This window comes from Glossina fuscipes, unplaced genomic scaffold (genome assembly GCF_014805625.2).
Source record: "Glossina fuscipes isolate IAEA_lab_2018 unplaced genomic scaffold, Yale_Gfus_2 213, whole genome shotgun sequence".
Taxonomy (NCBI): Eukaryota; Metazoa; Arthropoda; class Insecta; order Diptera; family Glossinidae; genus Glossina; species Glossina fuscipes.
Window position 1 is genome coordinate 1,112,442 of NW_023998556.1, and position 11,776 is coordinate 1,124,217.

Genomic DNA, 11,776 nt, shown 5'->3' on the forward strand with positions numbered 1-11,776 from the left:
TTAAAACCAAAAATTAAAAATTAGTTTAGAGTATTCCATCAACTTAAAAACTAAACTTAAATGTATTTTTTCACTTTCAAGAAATTTTCAACCAGTCTTATAGCTGTATGATAATAAATGCGATTTCATTGGTTTCGCCGGGGAGCAATGCATTCATTTAATGGTAATCTATGAATAGATAACCAAGATTGGATGAATTTGAGGAACCAGAGAGCATCCTAGAACATCCAAATGTAGACAAAATTGAGCGTAATTTTAAACATAAAAAGAATGGACGTGTCTCTCAATCAAAGAGAAGATAGGATAAAACTTGATGCTGGAACGTGGAGATTAACTACGAAGAGCAGATGTTGCCAGTTGTATATAATTTTTCCAAACCTTTTCCAAAATCAAAGTTTAAAGTCGGAGTTTATGTAAGAAATAGTAAATTGCTTACATCATTAAGAATAATAAGGAAAATGAAAATTAGGATCATTTAATGAGTACGAAAAGTTCGTGACGAGAATGTCTATTTGGTGGAAAAGGTATTGGACAAGAAGGGAAGCAACTTTTTTTGTAAAATTATTGGGGTTTGATGAAACTCATAATTCATTGGTTAACAAAATTCAATCACTTCGATAAAAAAGTATAAGATCAAAGATTAATATTAAAGTCTAAATTTAAAAAACCCCCAAAAATTTTCAATGCTCATTTTCTTTTTTTTTTTTAGATTTATATACACTATTTTATATATACCTATTATTTACACATTGCTATTTATGTCTTCTGATTACTATTTTATAATTTCCCCATGCTAGGATGGAAATCTTATTATCTAAAGTACATAGTTTATCATCTAAATAATTGAACGCAATTTTTTGCAGATCTTTTTGAGATCTGCTTCCTATGTCGTCTGTTCACCATAAAGAGTATTTCTATTTATAACGCAGTGTTTATAATTAGTGTATTTTAGTTCGTTAGTTACACATTTTTCCCTTTTTAATTTTTTGGCTTCTTGTTCTTTATTATTATCCCATCTTTTATCAAACCTAATACTTTTTTTGTAATTAGGGATGATATTATGTATTTGCCGGGGAGGCAACCTCATGTGCCAAACTTGTGAGGATTATTTTTAATAACATCACATGTATTGCATTCAGATTCTATTATGAATAGATCTGTATCCATATATATTAACTGCACTCTTTGCCCCTGACTAAATAAAAACTTGTAGTAAAAATCATCAGTCATATAGAGAGTTCCAGCGCATTTATCCCCACATATATCGGTTTATCATGCACTTTTCCCATTTTACTTAATGCGATTTTTCAATAAGCTTAAAGTTCGAATATTTACACGCTTAATACGCTTAAAGTTGGATTTCGCTATGAGAGCTCTGTAGCCTTCAGAATTTCTTCGCTCTTCATAATTGCTAATTAAGCGAACATCCCTACGCTTTTCAACATTTTCCATGATTTTACCATAAACAGCGTTATTGATCAATTTACAAGAATTCTCCTCGAACTCATTTTTGGCAACTTTTCTACTGTTGGTGTTCACACTAATATAGGGCTCTAACCCAGCTTTTTGATTAACGTTTGCTATTGTAAAAATAGATTTCAACTGCAATCCCTGTTGCAAGCAGAGAAGCAGTTTTTTTAAACGAAACTTATAATTCATTTTATGGGTTAAATCTGCTAGGGGTTTTTTACACATTCCAGTGGGAAGAATTTTGTTAACTGCACTGAAAGAAAGTTAGTCGTGTTTACCATGAATAGCAGACAGATAATCTAGGTCAACTTGCAAACTGTAACCACTACTTCCATCGCTAACAATGGAGTATGCCAAAATCTTTCACGTCAGTTTCGTTTAAAAATAGAATGCTTTGTAGAGAACTTTCTTCGACGTGGCCCAACCATATAAAAGGTTTGCATTCGTGTAGGACAAAAAATTTTTAGACTTGATTTTATCGTAATTTTGCCCAAAATTATTGTTTGACTCGAACAACCTCTAGGTACACTGAGTAATACCACTTTTAATAGAAAAATCAATTCAATTTAATAGAGACATCAATTCGGATGTTTTGCAACTAAATGGTAATCTCGCGAATACTTCCAATTTTACAATAGTTCATGTGAACACGTCTGGGTAATTTCCTCCAGTTGGTTTATCAAACTTATAAGCCATAGCCGCTAATACGCACAACTTAAAACCGTAGACATCAGCGTTTTTCGCATCAATTGGCAAAGGTACATGTGAACCCACAGGAATGGACTCAAACTTGCACATGGTTAAGCGGGTCAATCGTATCTTTGACTTCATTGCTTTTTCTTGCAGCAACGACGTTCGTTGAAACGTGCCTCATTGGTAGTACCACTTCTGATTCCACTCCCTAAACAGCCTCAAGTAGAATTTTACAAGGCTGAGTTCATCTAATTTGGTCTGAATTTGCTCGCGTGTAAATATTCGGATGTCATCGAAAAATTTATCAATTGATACCTCATCGCTTAAGTTGCTCAATTTGTTATAGAGTCAAATTTTCCGATGTCGCTGGAGATGTGATGAATACATTTTCTCCTAAAAACACAGATGCCTTTTCCTTGTGCTTATTGGTCCTCAGGTGGGTTTTGTATTTTGTTTTGATCATAAAAACTTGGCCCGAGGCGTAATACACCTCAATGGCAGGAACTTTCGCTCAGGCACTGTTTTCAAAAAATCATTTACGTTTGGTAGCATTCCTTGTAGATAGGCTGTCGCTCATATTGGGGGTAAAAGGCTCGTTTTTTGAAATGCTATTTCACAGAGTTTCGCGAACTCTTCACAGAAATGGGTGTAGAACAGTTCGCGTTCATCTGGCAGATATTACAGCTTGTCACACGGTTACCACTTTCCTTGTTTAACCAGCCATCTTGGTATAAACCTAGATGACAGACTCCCGCAAGCTCCGGGCAGTAATGGTCCAGCAAATTTTCCATTGCCTCGTTTCAAAAAATACATTTACAGTAGGTTAATTCCATTTGGGATATTTTTGACCTCTAAGAAAAATATAATGTTTTTAGAATAATAGTGTGTAAAATATATCTTATGTTTCTCCTCTTATTTCTTGTTTATGTTTTTCATGTCTGTTCAGAGTCTTTTTCTTTGCTAATATTGAGCATGTAGTTCTTTTTGCAATCAAACGTTTAACGAAAATGACCAAAATTCAGTTTATAACTTATTTTTATAGGCTTAACACTTTGACATCATAATCGCTCTAGCTATCAGAAAAGTAAAATAAAACATATTTTTAATTACTATTTTTATAATTCTTTAATTTATTAACTCCAAGTTGATTTCAAAAATTTCAACATTGAAACTCATTTAAAAATGATTGATAATCCATTGTAACTGCGAGTATATTAATGTTTGAAACTTCGTTGTCGAGACCATCATTTAAATTATGGCCATGGCTTACGCCTTCATTGGAATATTGAGATTTATACCCAACGTAGTCTGGCGTTCAGCTTTGAAGTAACTGCCACATTTCTATTCTCTATGAAGACTGGAAGACTGTTGCCCAATTTAAGTCCGACCTTTATGAAATTCGAGTCGATGACACTGGAGAATATCAATTAGGTTGCGTTGATAAAAGATCTTCAAGTTCATTTTCGTCGGAAACCGAAATAACTTCCGGGATTTGAGATAGTATAAAGATGACGAACTTTGTTGTCCTGCACGGCATATTGATGCAATGTTGATGTTGATGTTTAGACGGTGTATTGTCGTCTACTTCCATTTTCCTTAATACGTAACAATTTTATAAGTTTTCTCGACTTGTTGGTTTAATTATCCCTTAAATAGGTCAAGAAAAAACTCTGCTAATATAGGATAGAAATATTGGGAAACTTGCCTATCTTCTGCCTTTTGTTGCCCAATTTTTCTTGATAAGTACTTTTATGTACGGTTATAAAGGAATAAATAGCAATTTTGGCTTTTTTGTCGTTAATAATGGATCATAACACCGATTTTCTTTTCACTATCAGGGGGGTATTTATACGGATGGTAATGCTAATAATAAGAATAGAATTGAGAAAAGATCATTAAAGGTTTGAGTGTTTTGATATGCAATATGGTGAAATAGTCGTACCACGCGGAGTGCACTCTATTTTTTCTTCCTGGAAATTTGGGTATCCATTTCTATGCACGTTCGTGCTCAATTGTTATCAGCATCATAAATACTTGTCCTTGAAATAATCCTTTTCTCAATTATTCATTAGGATGTATATAATAAAGAAAGAATTGATAAGAAGATACGGATGTGGCGTTAATTTTTTTTGTTAATACTTTCTTACGATCAATCTACTTTTCTCGGAAAATGGAGTAGAATTGAGTTTGTAGTTAGGAAGAATATGTATTGTTATTTTAAGGGGAGGAGAAAGGGCAACCGTTACGCATGTTGGGAAACAGTGGGCATGTGTTAGTGATGTGGGTTGGCAGAACAGGTGCGTGTTTGTGTGTTTGTTTGGGCAAGGAGTCATTTGCTCAGCGAATACGCGTGACCAAAGTCCCCAATATCCACCCCTTACAAAGTACATATATACAGTCTTGGTAAGCAGCGAATTTGGAACTGATTTAAACATTTTCGCCTGTGTATCAGCTATTCACGAGATCAAAGCTAATGACTTCAAATTTGGCGTCGTTGTTATTGAATATAGGGCAAATCGCTAAAATCACACGCTTGCAGTGCAACGTGAATTGAGAATACCTCTATTGTTTGTTGTTTTCTGTTGTTTCGGTACTGCAAAATGTTTCTAAATTGATTTAAGATCCTAATAATTAAATTAAAACACAAATAAAGCTCGGAGAAGTTGTTTTATTTATCCATAAAAAATATACACCGTATGAAACGAAAGCAATTATGCATCTATATCTATAGCTATGTACTCTATTTAACCACTATCGAGCACAGTTGAGTTAAGTTAAGAGGATAATATGGTGGCGATGACGATAAATAAGTCGGAAATTTCTGTATATAGCGCGAGCAAGCTGTCAGCCATGACATGACTATGATTGGCATTCTGAGCGTATTGCGTGACAGTCATTAAAACTTAATTAATTTTGTAATGAGTTTTTGAATGCTTTAAGATATATTCAAAAATGCATACATGATAAATACTTAGACGTACAGTTAAATATTGAAACAAACTAAAATACACTGTGATGATTGCAGCAACGAGCAGAACAACAGCACCAACAACTGTAATGAATAACCTACATCACTAATAGCAATACATTTTTTTTTCAATGCTTAAATAAGCGCTGAGTTAAGGATTATGGGTTTTTATTAAATACGAATTCAATTAAGACTATTATTACAGAAAAGCGCTTCGATTAGTTAAACAATTTTAATTTATTTGAAAATCAATATTAATTTTTTAAATTCTTACTTTGGAATATTTTATCCAATTTGTTTTATTTATGAACATGGTATACATTTGACAGAGTTAAAGTTGTCATGTCTTAAACGTCGACTCAATCGATGTCAGTCTCTCACAGAACACAAAATTAAAAAAAAGAAAGGTAATCATATCTGTCGTAATGAAAGCAATTTGCGATAGTAAATAACAAAGACTTTGAATTAGATGCTGTACATGTTCTGTAAGTATTCGACCGTAGTTTCGAGCGAGAAAATTGCAAGACTTAGAAAATAACCGACAACGTATTGAAAAACGTTGATGTGCGTCACCACTTTAGTGTTTTACTTTAGAAAACAAACTAAAAAGCTAAATATCATTACGCTATAATATTAGGCGGACAATGTTCCTGCGACCGTTCTTCGTCAAATTTGCTTTTTTTTCAATTTTTAAAAATTTCATTTTCTGTCAAATTTGAAGCTAATATCTTCGTATCAGACAGAGAATCTTCTAATGATGATAGAGAACAAGCGATCATATTGTTATCAAGTTCATGTGAAGGTGTACGTAAATTCATTGGTGTCACTTTTACATACAGCAAGCCTGCATCGGAGAGTAAACGTATAAAACCAACTGAAAGTACGCGTCTGTGATTCTCAATAATTTGTATAAAAATTCCAAACATCTGAGAATAAGCGTCTATGATTGTTTACACTTCTCAATAATTGTGCATATATTTGTATAAAAATGTAGGTGTAAGAAACCTATAAAATAAGCAAAGGTAAAAACGAAAATTTTCATTAACATGCACGTCGTAAAGAAACCACTGAGCTCAACTGGAGGAACGCATTGATAACTTCCATAAATATCGTTAATGAATTCTGTTTGAACTTTTAAATCGCCGCAAAAATATGACATCAGAGAAGTATCTTTTACATTATTCTCGCAATTTTTTTCTAATAATTGTTGTCCAGATTGTTCCGATTCAGTAGCAACCTCGCTTTCGCGAAAGGCTTGTTTCTCAAATATAACTACGGCTTTATCAGTGTCAGATTGCTCTGGAAAGCAGCCCAATAAAGCTATACTTTTCTTATTCCTCGTATTATTATTAAGAATGCGTTGTAAACGGAAGTTTGTCAAATTACATTTAACCACATCAGTGTCGGTTGTTATTTACAAACATACAGTGAGCGTAGAAATGATTTTTTTTATTTTTGCTACAAATTAAAGTCAGAGAGTAAAAATTTATTTTAATGCGCATATATTATAATTAAGCTCTATTTACACGAAAATCAAAATAGCACATACATATTCATGAATACGTTTTAGGGAAACGAGCGCAGTTGGGTTTAAGCGTTTGTTCACCTAAGCTTACGATAAATCCATGGAAATTGCTGATTCCAACCAACTCAAAGTTTGTTGCCTAGTGCAAACTTCATCAGTAATAATTTTTAAATGAAGTTTGAGCTTACGTTTATCACGTCGCAATTTTTTTTATAGTATATCAACTTTAAAATTTTTATGTAGATATTATAATATTATTTATTATAAATGGGAGGCGACAATTGGCCAATGTGTAAATACTTGCTAATTGTTTCAAATTTAATCTTAGCGTAGTAATCCTTGAGATACAATTATTAATAATGTCCACCTATCGTCATTCAGTTTTTAGAAATGTCCGACATAATCTCAATATTGATCGCAAACATCTTTAGGCAAGTTTAGGATATATTAAGCATGTCGTAGACGCTGGGGGTGAACATAACCTCAACTAATCAATTTTATGGAGAATGTTTAGAAGATTAGACATTCGGCAAGTAAGGAGATTTAAAGTCGCTCCAATATAGATAAATCAACTTTTTGGTAACAAACGCGTTGTGACCCGTCGCTAGTCATAAGAGATACCCATGTATCTTTTCTTTATAGTCTTCATGACTTGGCTTTAAATTGCATTTTAATTGCATTTTACTTTGCAAACTTTTAACTTGATGCATATAGAAAGAAACGTAAAAAGTTTAACGTGGTTAGTCAAATTTTGTTATAAGTGAGAAAGAAATTGACCAACAATTGCACGTGTAGCGAATTTCGACATGTGCTGTTCTTTCTTGAATTCCCCATATGTTCAACATTTCTTATGGATGATACCTTGTGGTCCTTAAAACGCTCTTAATGGAGGAAAATATTACAGCGTACACTTACAGTCATAGTTATGAAAACTTGAATAAAATATGTTCAATCTCTGTTCAACCGTATTAAGCAGGTTGTCCACTTTTCTCTGCTCCTAGCATAGTGTTTTCAACAAGAAAGAACGCCTTATTCATGTTTTTTATATTTTCTTTTAATGTACGATTTTGCGTCTAGTAAAGCACGTACATAATTTGTTATAAGCAAATGGAACCTATCGTTAAATCTTCAATGCAAGGCGATTTAAACGCACTAGTGAATGTGCTATGCGTATTTGTTGCATATTAAAAGGCTAACAAAGGCTTGGAAGTGCATTTTTGCGAGGCTTACATTGAACAGAGAATAAATGGTCGAAAAACAACCGAAACGCAACCAAATGGTTGTTTGTTTATAAATTGATAACACGCACACTACCTCTTATTTTTAAGAGGCAAATTGCTAATGCGACTGCTACTGCGCTTCTGCATCCAAGTCCACATTTAAGAACGAAATTGCATGAACTGAAAAAAATTTCATTCCACGATGTGGGTGTTAAGACTTTAAATTATTTAGACTCTCTCTACCAATGGGATAATCTTAATAAATCTAAATTCTATAAAAGTCTGCCACAAATTATTCCTACTCTACCCCATCGCGCTAATTTGCATTCCATACTACCACATTTGGTTAAGGAATTTGTTAATTGTCTTGTGATACCGTTTGTGTTGCCCTACGTTTTAATTATAGCTGAAATGAGCAGCCAAAAGGAATACAGCGATCATATCTTAACCCACCTGATACCAATATTCAAATTAAAAGAACCTATACAGACACACTTGATACTAATGCAAAAAATGGACTTACTGCTTAAGCTAACAGCGCCAGAGGAGGTTAAGTTGCATGTTCTACCTTTGCTATACCTTTACTACCTGTAGTAAAAGCTCTTCAACGTCTTCATCCAGCTGAGCAGAAATATCAACTTCGGGCACCAACTCCAATAAACGTGGTTTTGTTAAAGTCTATAGACAAAAAATAAGAAACAATTCTTTATGTTTACGTTCAAGTATTCTTTCTAACTGACTTATCGGCTGACTTTCAGCTGCTGTTGCAGGTTTACTTGTGGCGGAAGTGTTACTTGAACTTCCAGCCCCGTTATTGCTACTGTTGCTGTTATTGTTATTACTTGCTAAAGTATTTGTTCCGCTATTCGATGAATTGCCGACATTTGAAGGCACAGAATTGGTGCTAACATTCGCCATAGGACTGTTCTGTGATGGTGAAGCCATAATGTCTTCTGAATCGTTACCCACAGCTCCGTTGTTGTCGAATTTATTCAAAATATCGCACATTTTTATGTTCAATATCTCAAACGGTACTCTTTCAATACAAAATAACCAAAATCGTTTATTTAATCTCAAAAAATTTGTATATTCTTAGGAAATTAACACAGAACAAGAAGAGAAACAATGCCCGTAATAGCGCTTATAAAACAAAATAAAGAAGTAAGGCTGTAATGCAATTTTATAATTTTAATCCAAAAATGTTCTTCAAATTACAGCTGATTACTATTATGAATTGTTTACATAAATAAATAGAAAACAAAAATAACAGAGCTTGCGACTAAAGATGATCACTACCCTCACAATGTTCTTTAACAATGTAAGCCAACAAAGTTAATTTCGGGTAATTGCCAGTATTTTTAATTAAACGAGCGAGCATACGTAATTATTGCTCTGATCATCGCACCCCAGAATAAGAAAATATTAAGGTGTCTCCTATTTGCTATTTTATTGTTTTTATATTTCTTTGATAATTATTTTAAATTATTGGACGACTTTTTTTCTTTATTTAACATAAACATTTACAAATGGATTTTTCTTTCTTTGTTTCTCGAAAATTGATTTCTTCAAAGAGAGAACTTAGCTTAAGTAACATTCCTGTGCATCATTACGACTGGACCTTTGAAGGATTGCATCGCGCCGGATGTGAAAATTGTGCATGAAAACCATACCAAAGAACGTACATTCTGCATACGGCCCTAGAAGTTTATACATCTGAATTACAATACATGGGTACATTTTAGATATCACTTACATTTTACCGGTTGTGTTATAAATTCTTCTGAAAATGGTGCAATTCATATGTATGAGCCTTCAATTTAACAGTATGCAATGTGTGCTCACTAGGCGTTGATTCAAAGCTGGTATTGAATAAGGTGTTCATTAAGGTAGATTTTCCTAAACTTATCTCGCCAATGCACATCACATTGAAAACGAAACCATTATGGAGGCTTATGTTAACTAACTGATTCGGCAAAGAGTCAAATCCCACGTGACGATTGCCGCGCGGATCTAAATATTTTTTATATTTCTCTGTTACTCCAATAGTTAGAAACATAACCGGGTAACGATTTTGGTTGTAACGTAGCAGAGTGCATATATCAGGATCGAAACAGGAAAATACTCTATATGTCTTGCCCGCCCTACGAAACACTACATCCAAAATACAGTCGACATAGAGATTACGATCGACGACATGCTCAAATTCCTCCTCCATCGTGCCCTCTTGCAATCGTTAGGACCACTTTATCTCCTTTTTTATCATGAGTATCTGTGACCAAGAGAGTACTTATCAGAAACATAACACAGGCAGACAGACAGATGAGCATACTTAGATGGATTCATGACTTATCAAGACTATATATACTTTAGAGGACCCCTGAAGCGCCTCCCTAAGCGTTGAATCTCAGGTAAATTTGAAAAAAAAACCACTAAGGATCTACTCTAGCATAGTTTTCCATTAACAATGTTATAAAATAAAAAAATAAGTAAATTGTATTCGCTGTGATAAAAACTGCTTCAAGTCGTTACTTTCCCTTGAAATGGGTCGCCTGACGCTGCGTTCGCGTGGGCCGCATCATTAAGAATAATGACGAGATAAAAGCTGAAACTGCGGCATGACAACTATTCAAGAAAAATTGACGAAAATCGCATTCACTAATGTTTATTGATCAATATTTCTTTTTGTAAGCGCGATAATTAGTGATAATTCAGTTAAGTTGCCGATTGCATTGATGAAGATGTACCTAGATGAGTAATTCAGTGTTTATAGAAACGAGAATTTACTTCAAACTTTAATTACCTCTAACAGCCTGAAAGCAGAATAAATGGAGGACGAGAGTTTTTCGTAAAGATCGCAAAATCACTTTTCACGAAGTATCTCGTTTACTATTCTTCGAAAAGAAAACGATGGCATTGCTTATTCAAGAAAGCATAAATCTAAATTAAAGTTTTATATAATTAGCTCGATCACGATTTAATCAGAAAAGGATATCATATCGTTTCTAAAAATACGAACTAAAGCGTTTTGGGTACGTTGGCGAACTTTAAGAATTTGTTCTGCTTTTTGTTTTCCCCTGCTATTTGATTTTATTTTAAAAATTGGACGATTAATATTGACAACAACTTTCCAGAAAAAGCATATGAACTTAAATAGAAGGATCGATTAGTTAAATTTTGACGCCACCTTGCGACCTGTGACATTTTGTACATGTGCATACATTTTTTTAGTACGAAAAAAAAACAAATCGAAAGTTCAACTGAATATTAAAGTGAGTCACGGTTTAAGTGAACTGGTGGTGATGGTAGTCACATTGAAATAGCTGCTACTGATCGAACGCAATATGTGTGTGGAATACCGGCAAACAACACACCACATGGTGGTTTGCAGCTAGCTTATGAATATAACGCGTTTGAGCAGCATCAGCAAGGTGTTTAATTATCCATCCACAAATTTTGAGCACCAAATTGTTGATTTCTTTACCATAGGTTTCGTCTCTCACTCAGTCAATAAAACCTAAAATATTCGAAAACATGTGATGTTCGTTCAAAGTTTCCGTAAACTACCCATCTTATATATATATATATGTATATATATAAATGTAGGCATGTATATGTATTTATATTTTATACGATCTTTTAAGAGAAACAAAAACTATTAGAACATTTTTTCGATCCATTTTGTTTTATACTTGAAGTTGCATTTTAAAGTTTTCTTTTTTTGTTTATTTATCCTGTTTTTTTATTTAGATGCACACGTAGTGTGTCATGACTTAATATTTTTCTCGTCTATGTTTGTTTATAACGCTATCGTCTTCCCCCACCAATTCGTACGTCGACCGACGGCGCCGTCACCGCCGCTCTAAGTGTGCCTTGCTGCACATGAATAGCCTTTTCTTAAAT

The 11,776-nt window shown here is 33.7% G+C and overlaps 1 pseudogene; it reads right to left on the minus strand.

The window, feature by feature from the left end:
• Positions 1-1,290: 1,290 nt before the first annotated feature.
• Positions 1,291-8,884, minus strand: LOC119642071 (annotated as a pseudogene).
• Positions 8,885-11,776: the final 2,892 nt, after the last annotated feature.